The following is a 16,324-nucleotide window of genomic DNA, read 5'->3' as shown; positions in this document are numbered from 1 at the left end:
TTCCAAATGACTTATATTCCATAGGAATGACTTGGCTTCTACTATGTGAGAAGTCAAATGCAATGTTGGCAACCACCAGGGTGAGAGCTGCAAGTTTCAACAAAAGCAGAACATAGTATGTTGGCAGCCAAGAGACTTCTGCATTAGGTCAGCCAAACCCTTTCCGTCAAGACCTAGCTAACTCTCACCACACACATTTGCCTATTCATTTGCTTAGGGGCAATAACGACTTTATAAAAGGCAGATACCAAGTGCTTCATATACATCACCCTAATCCTCAAAACAATCCTACAAAATAGGTATTATGTATCCCCATTTTATAGATTAGGAATTTGTAAATAATTTACAACTAATAAACAAGTAGCAGGCTGAATTCTAAATTCAAGTCTACTTGACTTTAAAATCTTGCTTTTTTCAGTTTTAACACTTTCATTTCTAAGGCTCTCCATCTCCTGTCTCCTGCAGTAAGGCTGGCACATGGAACACGTTTAATAAATGTTTGTTGAATTCATGAGAGCTAAACAGGATATTTTACCTCAAGCTCAGGAATCTACCTAAGATCAAATTCTTCAGGACAACTTTAGTTTAAAAAATAAAGAAACATGTTCATTCAACTCCCTTTGAATAATAAGTCATGGAAAACACAGCTTTTTCAGTTTAAAAAAATACTGAGGTTATTCCAAAATGGAACCTATCATAATTCATTACTATGGAAATCTGGATATAAGGCAAATGAAATCACGAAAGCAGTGTTGTTTAGTACGTTAGGAGGCAGACATGAAATAAAATGGGAGGTCAAGTTTCAGCTATAAAATAGTGATAAATGCTCTTGCCTCCCCAACCAACAGTGGTGTCCTAAAATTTAAATGTGATAATGCTTATAAAAACACTTCATAAACTGTAAAGCATTATACAGAGATAATTATTAGTGTGACTTGAACCTTGAAGGCAGAATAAAAATCTGATAGAAGACTCAACCTATAATAAGGCCAACGTTATTAAAAGTTCCACTACATTTGAGTGCACTTAAGAGGTAAATGTCCTATAAACTCCCAACTAGTCCTAAACCTTCCTTAAGAAAGGATGTGACCTCGAGAGAACTATGTAAGTGAAATAAGTCAAAGACAAATACCATGTGATTTCACTTATATACATACAGAATCTAAAAAACAAATGAACAGAGAAACAGACTCATAAATACAGGCAATAAAATAGTGGTTGCCAGAGGGGACAGAGGTGGAGAAATAGGTGAAATTATAAAATAAACAAACTTCCAGTTATAAAATAAATAAATCATGGGGATAAAAAGCGTAGCATAGGGAATACAGTTAAAAAAAAAAAAAAAAAAAGTGCCTTACCCTTTGTATGTCTTAGGTCCTATTTCTCCAACCATTAAGTCTTTCAATGGCAGAGAAGTGAGATATAAACAATATATTATTTTGTCTTGAGAAGGACCATGAATGATCTCACCACAATGAATAGAGGGGACGGGGAAGGGGAGCCTGGGTTCCTCTATATCCAGAAAATTCCTTCCTGTCATGCTAAGGCACTTATTCAGATAGATCTATAAACCAGGGTGATTAAAACAAGAGTCCAGAAGATTTCTTCCAGCTTATAAAAGCTATGACTCTTAGGGACAGCCAATAAACACTATCACAGCATAAGCCTATATACTGGTTTAGCCCTCCTTAAGCTAAAGAGAAAATAAGCAGAATACAGAAAAGATTCTCAATAATCTTAAATAAAAGACTATATAGCATTAGTCCTAGTTAATGTCATAACATGTATTTAACAATGACATGGCTGAGATTGGTAAGAAATGATAAAATCCTTCTTAAGCCAAAGGGGTTTAGTTAGTTGAGACAGAGTGAGTTAGCTAATTAGTTAAGGAGCTATTGGGATTGTATGTGTAGGTGGTTGTATATTTATTTATTTTAGAGGTGGGGGTGGGTGACAGGGAGAGTCTCAAGCAGACTCCACACCCAATGCAGAGCTCTATCTCACAACCCTGAGATCACCAGCTGAGCCAAAACCAAGAATCTGAAGCTTGGTTTTAAGCAACTGCACCGCCCCCCCTCCAGGAAATCATCCCGTGGTTGGATTTTAAGTAATGATCAAGATAAAAATCTCACCATCAGGCTCACATTCTCTTATTCAGCCCTCAAACGTAAGTGACCATTGCCTTACCAAAATCTAAATTATAAAGATGACAATGAGATTTGGAATCTTGCAACACGTTTTAACATCAGCATAGCCTTTCTTATAGTTTCAACATTTCCCCCAATCCATCTCTCAACAATAAAATCCTCCCAACTACTCAGCACCACTGGTGACACAAACCCCACCCCATCAAACTTTCCCAAGGAAGTAAGAATCACTTAATTTTTTTCTCCTGGTTCATTTGTTTTTTTGCATCTGTTTCTATATCTACATACAAACCCTGTGCCAGAATCACAATTTCACATCTGCAAGTGATCCAGGCCGTCAGAATTTTAAAGAATACAATGCGCGGGCAGCCCGGGCAGCTCAGTGGTTTAGCGCCGCCTGCAGCCCAGGGCATGATCCTGGGGGCCCGGGATCAAGTCCCACATTGGGCTCCCTGCAAGGAGCCTGCTTCTCCCTCTGTGTCTCTGCCTCTCTCTCTCTTTCTCTGTGTGTGTGTGTGTGTCTCATGAATAAATAAATAAAATCATTTAAAAAAATACAATGCACATCTTACCAATAAGTATTACTTGATCAACTGGTTCAGAATACAAGATACTAATGCACAGACAGGATTTATTTACATTACAACTGCAAACTGAAGTCTAAATTCTTAGTCTGTCACTCGAGAGACCCTGGCATGCTAGTCATTATCTTTCTCTTTCCCTGGACAGACTGATCTACTCATTATTTCCTAAGGACAAGTTCCTTCATCTTATACCCTTTGCCTGGACATCTCCCCTGCCCAGAATAGCCATCATGTCCTTCATTTCATCAAATCTATTCAAGGAACAATTCAGGGATCCCTGGGTGGCGCAGCGGTTTGGCGCCTGCCTTTGGCCCAGGGCGCGATCCTGGAGTCCTGGGATCGAATCCCACGTCGGGCTCCCTGCATGGAGCCTGCTTCTCCCTCTGCCTATGTCTCTGCCTCTCTCTCTCTCTCTGTGTGTGTCACTCTCATAAATAAATAAATAAATAAATAAATAAATAAATAAGAAACAAACAAACAAACAATTCAATGCCATGTCCTCTTCAGTGGAACTCTTCCATACCCACTACTCATTAATTCTTCCCTTCTTGAGCACCTAATGCCATTTTCACATAAGCATATACTACATGATGGAGCTATTATTCTCTTACACAGTACACTCATTTTTATGTGTTTATATCACATTACTCCAACTATTACGCAAAAGTCCTTAAGGTTAGTAGAGATTTGTCATTCCTTTATATTCCCACCAGTACAATGTTATGAATATAAGTTATTCAATAAAGATCTGTTTAAGGAATAAAAGAATATTTCCTCTCATCTAATACTGTAGTTCTCCACAAGAGCATGAATACAAAAAAAAAAAAAAAAAAAAAGAGCATGAACACCGTTTTTCTACTTCTTTATCTGACAAACACCTAACAGAAACTAAATGCACTGAAATAAATGCTCAATTATAGTCCTCTGGCACATGCTTCCAATTACACCTTTAATTAAGTCAACAAATACTCATTAAATACCTACTCTGAGCCAGGCACTAGGCTAGACATCATTCTCATTTCTTATGTTTTCAATTTATCATGTTCATTGATATTCGGAAAGGTCCAACAGTTGATCATAATAGCTAACGAAGCCCTGAACCTCATCCCCTGCAATAAGATGACCTCATTTTATTGACCAAAGAAATGCAACTAATTGCAGCTACCTGCAGGGCACCCTACAAACTTGTAGTTATTTTTCTGTCAGAGAACATAGAGCACTTCACTGCTCAATTATATGTCAATCTCTCATTAATTACTGTTCAATAGAATATTTTCAAAAAAAAACAACTATGAAAGACAATCTTGAGAACTCTGGAAACATCTGAATATGAACTGATATATATTAGAAACAATTTTGTCAGGTGTGATTAACGGTATAATGGTTATGTTGTCGACTATCCTTATTCTACGAGGTTACACCTCTGCAGGTTATCAAATAGTTAAGAAACAGTGGATACACATATACAAATATACTACATAAGTAGAATAAAGCAAACAGTTAATAAGTATTTAATCCAGCTAAAAGATCTAAGTATTTATTAGACTATTAGTTTTTTCTCTAAGTTCAAAATGTTTCATAAGGTAGTGGGGGGGAAATGTTCCTCTTAAAAATATTTTTTTCTGGGATCCCTGGGTGGCGCAGCGGTTTGGCGCCTGCCTTTGGCCCAGGGCGCGATCCTGGAGACCCCGGATCGAGTCCCACATCGGGCTCCCAGTGCATGGAGCCTGCTTCTCCCTCTGCCTGTGTCTCTGCCTCTCTCTCTCTCTCTCTCTCTGTCTCTGTGACTATCATAAATAAATAAAAATTTAAAAAAAAAATATTTTTTTCTAAGTTGTAACTACTTGGTTTTCAGCACAAGCTTTAACATATAATTAGACAAAAATCGATCAAGAAAGTACTATAGGATCCACAAACTGAACCATTAAAACACGTGAAATATTAACAGAAGGAAGAGGAAAAACTAGGGATGGCAAAGACAACTTCCAGTCCAGCCAAGGCCAGATCCTTCTTCAGCAGCTTTGGGTTTAGAAGATGATACCATATTTTAGAACCCTGCTTCTAGAAAGCAGCTGTTCAGTACAACACATGTAGACCCAATCCTTCAGCCTCACCCTCCCAGAGAGATAGTCTATGACGGGAAACTAAACCACAGTAATATATATTAATAGGGCTTTCTACCCTAAGCTCACAAGTACTATTCTGAAAATACAATTTGTTTTTTATTGCTGTTGTTACTTAAGCAGATGTTAAGAACTATAATCACAACTACCAAAGTAATAACTGATTCAGAAAAGTACCATCAGTGGAAGCTAAAGCCATTTGGTAGGAGAATAAGATATTCACAAAGTCCCAAAGTCACCCCATAGATTACAAAGGGGAGTAAGTACCTTTCAATGAAGAGGTCAAATTTATCATCAACAATAATGGAGCTAACATTATGTACCTCCCAATATGACACAAAAGGAACCTCACAGCACTGCCTACGTACTATTTCTTAGCAAAAAGTGTTTACCCTGCATCTCAGCATGAGAAAACAATCAGAAAAATCCAACTTATGGGACATTATAACTGGCGCAGACTCTTCAAAAGAGAAAGTGTTAAGATACACACACAAAAGTTAAGAGTGGAGATTTTTTAGATCACACATCTTCAAACTAAAGTTTTATTGGAGTTCAGACATGCTCATTCATTTACATACAGTCTATGGGTGCTTTTCTCGTCAAGAGATAGTATGGTCAAAATATTTACTATCTGTACTATCTGGTCCTTCACAAAAAAAGTTTGCCAATCCCTGCTCTAGATTAAAAAGGACATGAAGACCAAATGTAACAAGAAATCCTTGAAGTGGATTCTTTTTTTTTTTTTTTTTCTTGAAGTGGATTCTAAAGTGGAGGGGAAATGATAAGATTTATGGAACACCTGGGATATCTGAATATGAACTAACATTACATAATGTTGTATCAATGTTGAATGCAGAATTTAGTGGTTATAGGTTATATGTATGCAACTTGCTTCCAAAGGTTTCAGAAAAAAAATTAGACAAACAGAAAAAGCAAATATGACTATTAACAATTGTGAATCTAGATCAGTAGTTCTCAAACCTTTTGATCTCAGAACTCCTTTGCACTCCTAAAAATTACTGACGACGCCAATGAGCCTTTGTTTATATGAATCTAGATTTTGCATATAAGAAATTAGAGAAAATTTTAAAACAAAATTTTTTTTAAAGATTTATTTATTTATTTATTCAGAGAGAGAGAGAGAGAAAGGGAGAAGGTGGCTCCATGCCGGAAGCCCGACCTGGGACTCGATCCCAGGTCTCCAGGATCACACCCCGGGCTGCAGGCGGCGCTAAGCCGCTGCGCCACCGGGGCTGCCCAAAACAAAATTTTCAAATTACAATAAGCTTATTATATGTTACCAAAAGTAACATTTTTATGAAAAGTAATTTTCCAGGGATCCCTGGGTGGCTCAGCGGTTTGGTGCCTGCCTGCCTTTGGTCCAGGGAGTGATCCTAGAGTCCCGGGATCGAGTCCCACATCGGGCTCCCTGCACAGAGCCTGCTTCTCCCTCTGCCTGTGCCTCTGCCTCTCTCTGTCTCTCATGAACAAATAAATAAAATCTTAAAAAAAAAAAGTAATTTTCCAAACCAAAAAAATTTAATGAGAAGAGTGGCATTAGTTTTACACTTCTGCAAATCCCTTTAAAGTTGCAATATCATATCTGCTTCTGCATCATGCTTACAATATGGCATTTTGTTTGATATATCCAAAGAAAACAGAAACTTCACACATTATATACCTGAAAAGATCACCTTGATAGCCTTTTAAGATGATTAGAGATTCTTCTATGATACTACACCATAACTTGACAAGTAGTAGTTTTTCACAAGTTAGTTGAAACACAGAATCTGGGCACCTGCGTGGCTCAGTGGTTGAGTGTCTGCCTTTGGTTCAGGTTGTGATCCCGGGGGGTCCCAGGATTGAGGTCCACATCAGGCTCCCCAGAAAGAGCCTACTTCTCCCTCTGTGTCTCTGCCTCTGTCTCTCATGAATAAATAAGTAAAATCTTAAAAGAAAAAGAAAGAAAGAAAGAAAGAAAGAAAGAAAGAAAGAAAGAAAGAAAGAAAGAAAGAAAGAAAGAAAGAAAGAAAGAAAGAAAAAGAAAGAAGAAAGAAAGAAAGAGAATCTGAAGCCATATACATAAGAACTTTTCATATTCTGTCACATTAAAATCCATTGGTCTATCCTGCACTTCAAATGGATCTTTTACCAAGTATGATTTAATAAAATCATGCTTTGACCATTTGGTAAATACTGGCTCACTAAGTTGACAGATATGCAGATCTTAAATGCTGACACATTGTACAGTATCAAAAAATCACTAGTGTTAACATACTACCAATCCTGTCAAAAAAGACTGCACTGGGAAGCTAACAAGCTCATAGTAACAGAAAGAAGTTATACAAAATTCTAATCATTGCTTGAAAGTCTGAATTTTATAATTGGCAATAGAGGGGGATCGATCCCTGGGTGGCTCAACGGTTTCACGCCTGCCTTTGGCCCAGGGCGTGATCCTGGAGTCCCGGGATTGAGTCCCATGTCAGGCTGCCGGCATGGAGCCTGCTTCTCCCTCTGCCTGTGTCTCTGCCTCTCTATGTCTATCATAAATAAATAAATCTTTTAAAAACATAATTGGCAATAGATACTTTCAGTTGTTTTCTTTAAAGTGACAAATTTCATTTCACTCATTTCCCAAAAAAGGATCCCAAATACCCAAATCTGAGTTACCAGTTTGTCACTTTATTCTTTTTTTTTTAAGATTTTATTTATTTATTCATGACAGACAGAGAGAGAGAGAGAGAGAGAGAGAGAGGCAGAGACACAGGCAGAGGGAGAGGGAGAAGCAGGCTCCATGCAGGGAGCCAGACATGGGACTTGATCCCGGGTCTCCAGGATCAGGCCCTGGGCTGAAGGCGGTGCTAAACCCTGAGCCACCCGGGCTTCCCTGTCACTCTTCTTTAAAGTAAAAATGAAAAAAAAAAAAAAAAAAGTAAAAATGACATGCATGAAATGAAATGAAAAATGAAAGAAGAGGTTTAGCTTGCAACTCGAACCACCAACTCTTCAAATAAAGACTAGACCCTGATATACAGAGGTATCTCACCCCATTTCAACACATGGAATATTAAAAAGATGTATATGTGTACTAAAAAATAATTTAATAAATTTAATAATTTTTACTGCTTCATCAAGAACATTCTTAAAAAAAAAAAAAAAAAAGATTATTTATTTGCCAGAGAGAGAGAACCAGAGAACACAATCAAGTGGAATGGCAAAGGGAGAGGGAGAAGCAGGCTTCCCAACACCTGAGCCGAATGGGCAGACACTTAACCAACTGAGCCACCCAGGCACCCCCAACAAAAACATTCTTAAATGAAACCGGCATTTGTTGTTTTACTCCAAGTATGTCACAAACAGAACTATTACTACTACAATTTGATACCACTATCTTGATTTGTGCTAAGGCACTAACAGCTTTATCCACCACTGATCACTTTTACATCGTCAGTACAAGTATCACCAAAGTGAAAAAGGCAAATGACGTCTTAGTATTATTATGAAAATAGTTCTGACCTTGCAGATTCCCTTAAAGGGTCTTGGGGACCCCCAGAGATATGTAAATAACCCTTGAGAACCACTGATATAGGGAAAGGTACATGAGTATTCATAATACTACTCACTCAGTTGTTTAGTAAGTTTAGAAATTTTCAAAAAAAATCATTGAGGAGGAAAAAAAAAAGAAACCATAAAAAATTCTCAACTCTATTTTAAAAAGAGAAAACTCCTTCCCCAATATTAATGAATATTCAGGTGGTACAGCAATGTTCTTTGGAAAAACAAAGAACAGTAGTGGAAATTAGCTGCCCAAGGAAGGCAACCCCTTGGGGTTTATTTCAAGAAGAATCCATGTAACAAAGAAACTATCAACAAGAAATACAGGGCAGCCCTGATGGCCCAGAGGTTTGGCGCCGCCTTCAGCCCAGGGTATGATCCCGGAGACCCAGGATCTCCCACACAGCAGACTCCCTGCATGGAGCCTGCTTCTCCCTCTGCCTGTGTCTCTGCCTCTCTGTATGTGTGTGTCTCATTAGTAAATAAAATATTTAAAACAACAACAACAACAAATACAGATCAAGAGTCCCTGTTTTGGCCTAAATATATTTTGGAATTCAGAATTTCTTAGATTTTGGAAAGATAATATAATAGAGATTAGGACAATACCCTGTAGGCAAACACATCAATATTTCCACAACTTAAATATATGAATAATCATGGGATGCCTGGCTGGCTCAGTCAGCAGAGCATAACACTCTTGATCTCAGAGTCATGAGTTTCAGCCCCCATATTGGGGGTAAAGCTTAAATATATATAAAATATGAATACTCATACTAAGTAGGATAAATAAACATCATAAATAGCCTCACTTCAGTTCAGATTTTGCAATGAAGTATACCATGTTTTTCATTTTTTTTTAAAGATTTATTTATGTATTCATAAGAGACACAGAAAAAGGCAGAGACACAGGGAGAGGGAGAAGCAGGCTTCCCACAGGGAGCCCGATGTGGGACTCGATCCTGGATCCTGTAAGCTGAAGGCAGATGCTCAACTGCTGAGCCACCCAGACGTCCCTATGTTTTTCATTTTTAAGTGCTTTTGCATTTTGAAATTACAGATAAACAACTGTGTACTCCTTGGGAATACGCTATGCTCCTACTCAAAAAATTCTAGCAGCCCATGCTAGTACCTATTTATGGGGTGAGGTTAGGTTGAGATTTTCAAGAGAATTGTATTTGTGATTCTACTGAAGTTGCATATTCCACTGAAAAATTGGAAAAACCACATTAACAGGAAAAGGTGGTTAGGAATAGGCAGAGTGCCAATATAAATCATTTTCATCAGCAGTCAGTGACCAGAGAAACCATGGGCTAGGAGACTCTAACACCAATGGTGCTGGAATGGAATTGTTATAATAAATCACAGGGAGTCAGTCAACTGGAGACCTTAGAGCTGCATATAACTCCCTAAGGCTGAAAACAGACCATGAACAAGAGAAAGATTTAAAATCTAAAACTAACCACCAACTTATACCTAAAATATGTAACAAATATATGTCAATCCCATTTAATGCCATAATTAAAAATCAGAATTTGGAGGCAAGTTATTGTATCCCTTAGCTGAAACACTGGCAAATTCCTGATACTACTTCTTAACCAGATTCTAATTTAATAATTCATGGCAAAGTGCTTTACTAGAAATAGTGAACTCGAAGTCCAGGCAATCTCAGTTTTCATCAATTCTGCCACAAACTAGTTAAACGGCCTGAGTCAGACATCCAGCAAATGCAACATTAAATCAATAACCCTAACTTTTTTATGCCTCTAACTCCTCACTTGTAATAGAGAACATTAGATTAAAAGAATTATAAAGGTCTCTTTTACCTATAAGTTCTTTAATAAAAACCCAGATTTATTCATATGACTGGAGTTGGTCAGAATTTACTATGACTAGTTTTAAAGAAAGACAGGGTTCTTGATTGAAGACAAAAAAAATAAGTTTTCTAGCAAAAGTAACAGCATGCACACAAGTTTTATATTAAGAACAAATGACACAGTATAATCTTAACCTATAACATGTGTCCCCAAAGACCTTATCAACTCAAACAGCTTTAGTGGTGACCGTAAAAACTACCTAAACTGTTCACTTTATGGGGGAAAAAATTGAGAATTACATTATATGCCCAAGGTCATACTATCTGGCTGTGGCAATGCTAGGACTAAACCCAAATTTCCCTGGTTGACAGTTGAATGTTCACTATCTTTCTTATAACCCAAGGCCTCAAGAACTGTATAACTTCGGTGCTACCTGTAACATGGCAATCCCTTTAATCAACATATGTTCTTTTAGGACCTTTAGTTCTACAATATCATGCAGATTCTAGACAAAAAAAGATCCAAAAATTTGGAGAAAATATCTGCAAATCATATATCTAACAAGAAACTAGTATCCAAAATATACAGAGAACTCTTATAATTCAACAACAAAAAGATAAACAATTTTAATAATGGCAAAGGAGGGCAGCCCCAGTGGCACAGTGGTTTAGCGCCGCCTGCAGCCTAGGGTGTGATCTTGGGGACCCGGGATCGAGTCCCACGTCAGGCTCCCTGTATGGAGCCTGCTTCTCCCTCTGCCTGTGACTCTGCCTCTCTCTATGAATGAATGAATGAATGAATGAATGAATGAATGAATGAATGAATAAATATATAAATAAATGCAAAAGATTTGCATAGGAATTTCTCCAAAGAAATATATATCAATGGCCAATAAGCACACAAAAAGATGCTCCATCATCTTTAGTCATTAGGGCAGTGCAAATCAAAACCACCATGTGATACCACTTCATACCCACTAGTATGGCTATCATCAAAATGGACAATACCAAAAAAAAAAATTAAATTAAATTAAAAAAAAAGGACAATACCAAAGGTTGTGAGGATGTGGAGAAATTGGAACCCACATACATTGCTGGTAGGAATGCAAAATGATGCAGACAGATGCTGTGAAAAAAATCTGGTAGTTACTCAAAAAGTTAAAGTTATCATATAACCCAGCAATTCTATTCTAGGAATATCTGAAAATATATCTGAAAGCAATGAAAACTTGACATAAACTTGTACAGCAATCTTTATTCATAATAGCCCCAGAGTGGAAACAACTCAAGTGTCTTTCAACCGATGAATAAGCAAAATGTGGTACATTCATACAATGGGGTACTATTCAGCCCTAAAAATGAAGTAGTGATACATGCTACAACACAGATGAACCTTGAAGACACTGTGGTAAGTGAAAGAAGCCAGACACAACAGTCTACATATTGTATGATTTCCATTTACACAAAATGTCCAGAATAGGCAAGTCCACAGAGAGAGACAGAAAATGGATTATGGTTGCTAGGAACTAGAGGTAAAAGAGAATGGAGAATCACTGCTAATGGTATGGAGGTTTTGTTTGGGGTAAACAAACAAACAAACAAAAAAAAAGGTCTGAAATTAAATAATGGTGATGCTTGTGAATTTTATGGTATGTAAATCATATCAATATATATTTTTATTCATTTTATTTTAAAGATTTATTTATTTATTTTAGAGAGAGAGTGCCAGGAAGTGGGGGGGGGGGGGGAGGTGAGGACAGAGGGAGAGAGAATCTCAAGCAGACTGCCACTGAGCACACAGTCCCACACAAGGCTCAATCTTACAACCCTGAGATCATGATCTGAGCTGAAATCAAGAGTTGGTGGCTTAACCAACTGAGCCCCCCAGGTGCCCCTGCTGGTTTTATTTTAAAACACACACAGGGATCCCTGGGTGGCGCAGAGGTTTGGCGCCTGCCTTTGGCCCAGGGCGCGATCCTGGAGACCCGGGATTGAATCCCACATCGGGCTCCCGGTGCATGGAGCCTCCTTCTCCCTCTGCCTGTGTCTCTGCCTCTCTCTCTCTGTGTGACTATCATAAATAAATAAAAATTTAAAAAACACACACATACACAGAGACACCAAAGTGAACTTCTCACTCATGCCTTTTTGGGTAGAAAAATACCAATAGAAAGTCAATGCATCAAAGTCTGGATTCATTACTTACCGAACCAGGCATGTGCTATAAAGAATACAGAGAAACTACTCTGTTCTTATGATATTCATATTATAAGCCAACAAAAGTAAGCAGATAATTACAACAATGTGGTAAGGACACAAGTGTTCCAGAAAATGTACTACAACAAGAACAGAAGCACAGAAGGAGCAAATTTTTAATGAATTACGAAAAGTTTCATAGATCTACATGAGATCTTAAGAAAGAACAGAACAGAACAGCACCTCTCTCCAGGCAGATCATGGGAGCAAAACTACTATGTATTGGTCCATGCTAAGCAACATAATGGCTTTTAGAGATGGGACAAATCCTGTGATCCAGGGGTCCTGCAATCGAGTCCCACATCAGGCTCCCCGCAGGGAGCCTGCTTCTAACCTCTGCCTGTATCTCTGCCTCTCTCTGGGTCTCTAATCATAAAGAAAAAAAGAAATGGGACAAATCCTTTTTCTGAAGTGGAGCTTCATGGTAAAATTTAAGTTAATCTCAGAATGAGAAGAACATGATTATGTGTTTAAAAAAAGGGGCAGTATTGAATCATGGGCAAAATACAATTGGAAACGCACATATTTAGCTCAGCACAGCAAGCGTAACACAGACTGCTGAAACAGCACTGACTGGCTGCAGGAGTTGGTATGACTTGGGTACTATTTTAATTTGTCTCTTCCAAAGAAATACTGCCTCCAGCATTTCAGTTGCTCCAGTTCTTTTCTGCATATGTAACATCTATGTGCCAGCTATCTATCTCCTCTCATTTCATCTTTACAACAAACCTGAGCTCAGTACTAATATCCCAATTTTAGCAAGGAACTCAATCAACTGCAGGAAGGTTAGTAACATTTCACAGTACTGTATCATGCATTCTGTTCACTGTCATCAATTTATTCTCTCCATCAATCCTTAAAACAAGCCTAAGAACTAGGTATTATTGGTACTTCTCATCTATAGAGGAGAAAACTGAAATTCATGAAAGTTAAATTTGCCCAGAGTCACACTGGGAATAAAAGGCAGAACTGGGAATTAAATCCAGGTCTGCATGATCTCGTCCCCTTGATATATCACTTCATCTATCATTAATCATCATTCAGTCTAGTTCAATATGCTTCAATTTTTATATTCTGCATTTCCAGTAACTCGTCTCTTGTACAGCAGGTACAATATACATTTGCTGAAGACATTGTTCCTATGTGTTAGAGCTAAGGGAAAGCCAACCGCTGTTAGCTGGAGAAATCCTAGCCAAGAAAAAAACCCAACACAAGGTCATTTCTGAAAAACTCTTTTTAGGTTTTTCCAAAGAGTAGGGAAGAGCCTCCAATGCTAAAGCAGACTAGCCCGAGGGAGACATGCAAAGAAATCTTTTCATCAGGAATGGAAAGGCAAGTCTTACCAAGATCTGGTTACAGCAATGCAGAGATTATGCAGTATATACTGCAGCAAAATCAAGTGCTGACAGCTGAGCTAGATCAAGCCGCATGAAGCTGTTTAAAAAAAAAAAAAAAAAAAAAAAAAAACAACTAAAAAACTAGAAGCACTTAAATCCTAAAAAATGCCTCTAAACATTAACTGCAGGAAACCAACACACGACTAAAGAGTGGGATTCAGTTGAAGCAGTTCAAGAGTTAAATACATAAAACAACTCACATGACAGCACAGCTCCTACTGGTAGATCACGCCTCCCACTCGGTTTACCTTTTTTTTTCCACATAGAAAAGGTAAGCTGTTTTCTCAGTTCCCAGAGAATCCGATACCCTTCGAATGTTGTTTCTCAGCTCGCTAGATGGCTACAACAGGACACAGGAATGACACAGCAACATCCCCCTCTAACAGCAGGAAGGGAATCAGGGACTAGAAAAAGAAATGAGTAGCTGGGAATGATCTTCCCGTTCCAAACACCACAGGCTTGTCCTACTTATATAGGAGAGGTGACTATTATATGACACTCATCCCAAACCATGTTTTTTTTCCTCTTTCAAACTGGGGTTAGCTAACCTTTTAAATTTAATTCCATGTAATTTTGCTCTCCTGTCTTTAAGACAAGTTGCTTCATGGATTTCCTATTTGTAAAATGGGACTAAATATACTAGATTCTAGACCCTACCTCTTGCATAGGAATGCTATTTGAAGAAAATGGTATTTAAGGTACTTGGAATAGTTAAAAGCATTACAATAGCCAGCATTTATTATATGTTTAGTTCGTGTTATTCTAAGTCCTTTGCATCAATTCATTTATTTCTCACTACACTGGGAGGCAGATACTATTAACCCCATTTTTCAGACAAGTAAACTGAGGCACAAAGAGATAGAGTTCCTTTCCCAAGTTTACCCAAAAATCACATGGTAGAGCTGGAATTCAAACTCCAGACACGTCAGTCAGCAAATGTAAGTGATGTTACTAAACTAACATAATTGTAATGGGTAATGAAAATTATGTTAGAATATTATAGCTCATAGCTTAAGGAAGCAAACACAATAACCTAGTTAAACATTCAATATCTAATTCTACTTTGTCCTCACCACCATATACCTTCATCTGTATGTACTCTGAAGTTAGCATGCAACAGATAAGTGGTGTGGGACAGACTTTGGAGTCACACAGACCTAGTCATACATGTGACAATATGTTACTTAATAGCAGTATGGGCAAGTTACTTAAGGATGTTTCAGTGTCCTCAAGGGTAGAACAGGGATAATAGCAGCCACACAGAATTATTTAAGGAAGGATTAAATGCGTTATAAAATCATCTGAGAAAAAAAAAATAAAATAAAATAAAATCATCTGAGGATCGTAGCTGGCATACAGAAGTGCTAACCAAATGTCATTAGCTACTATTGTTAATATTTCACTCTGCCATTTTACCTATTCTCCATAAAAACGCACACTTAAAAAATCTGCTTCAAAGCTGTCACAACATTTGAAATAGGCATACGTATTGGATTTCACATTTCAGCATCTCCATTGTTCAATAGTATTTTCTAGTAAATTTACTATCCATGTAACACGGCTGGGGATGTAAGCTTCTACCATTTTGTTTTTTTTTTAATTTGAGAGAAAAAGTGAGTGTGAGAGAGAGGGCAAGCGAGCACAAGCAGCGGGCAGGGGCAGAGGAAGCAGCAGACTCCCTGCTGAGCAAGGAGCCTAATGCGGGGCTCAATCCCAGGACCCCAGGATCATGACCCAAGCCAAAGGCAGATGCTTAAACAGACTGCACCACCCAGGTGCCCTATTCTATATTTTGAAGATACAACTCCACTGTGTTACTTACATGTCAAACAACATACTACAAGTTCTCATCTCTTAATATAAATTGTCACAAACCTGCCTCAATACAAATTATCACATTTCTGACTAATTGGTAAACTGAGAGTCACTGTGAATGGCTTTTTATCAAACACCTCAAATTAAAATGGTAGTATCGTCTCAGAAATTTACTTCACCTCATTTGACAAATCTGAAGCCCAAAGAATAAAGTGACTTGCTCATGTAGCTAAATAATGACTAAAACTGAACCAGAACCTCCAGACTCACTTAGTCCAAAGCTCTTTATCACCACTCTGGGCTGAATAATTCCATTTCCTGTACAGGAAGGTGATAAACATCTGAGAACAGAGAATGACTCAAATCTCTAAGGACAAAAAATTTCTCGGGACACAAGGCTTCCATGACCATTTAACACAGCAAACAACAACAAAAATAGCATTACTCAATACTGTTTCCTTCTCAAAAAATCTTGTCATCTCAAAACTTTGCTCTACTACTATATCTGTATTAGCCTAACCCACATTTGCTCACGCCACTACTTCCCATCTATCTCAGCAACTTTCTGAAACTGTCTTGGCAAATTCAGGTCAAAATCCTAACAACAAACTCCAGGGAACTGTCACAGTAC

At 37.9% G+C, this 16,324-nt stretch overlaps 1 protein-coding gene across 12 annotated transcripts in view; it reads right to left on the bottom strand.

Annotated features, from left to right (window-relative positions):
• Positions 1 to 16,324, bottom strand: part of LUZP1 (leucine zipper protein 1) — a 90,475-nt gene that overhangs the window by 56,502 nt on the left and 17,649 nt on the right. For 3 of the 12 annotated variants that reach the window (XM_072827884.1, XM_072827885.1, XM_072827879.1), the window contains exon 2: positions 13,825 to 13,915. The exons of 5 other annotated variants lie outside the window; for them this stretch is intronic. The gene's annotated coding sequence lies outside the window, so the exon portion shown is untranslated. Of the gene's footprint in view, positions 1 to 13,824; positions 13,916 to 14,078; positions 14,278 to 16,324 lie in introns of those variants that run through there. 4 more of the 12 variants (XM_072827887.1, XM_072827882.1, XM_072827880.1 and 1 more) reach the window with 3 other exon arrangements.

This window comes from Canis lupus, chromosome 5, assembly GCF_048164855.1.
Source record: "Canis lupus baileyi chromosome 5, mCanLup2.hap1, whole genome shotgun sequence".
Lineage (NCBI taxonomy): Eukaryota > Metazoa > Chordata > Mammalia > Carnivora > Canidae > Canis > Canis lupus.
Note: the sequence above shows the minus strand (reverse complement) of the source record. Positions and strands in the feature narration are given on the sequence as shown.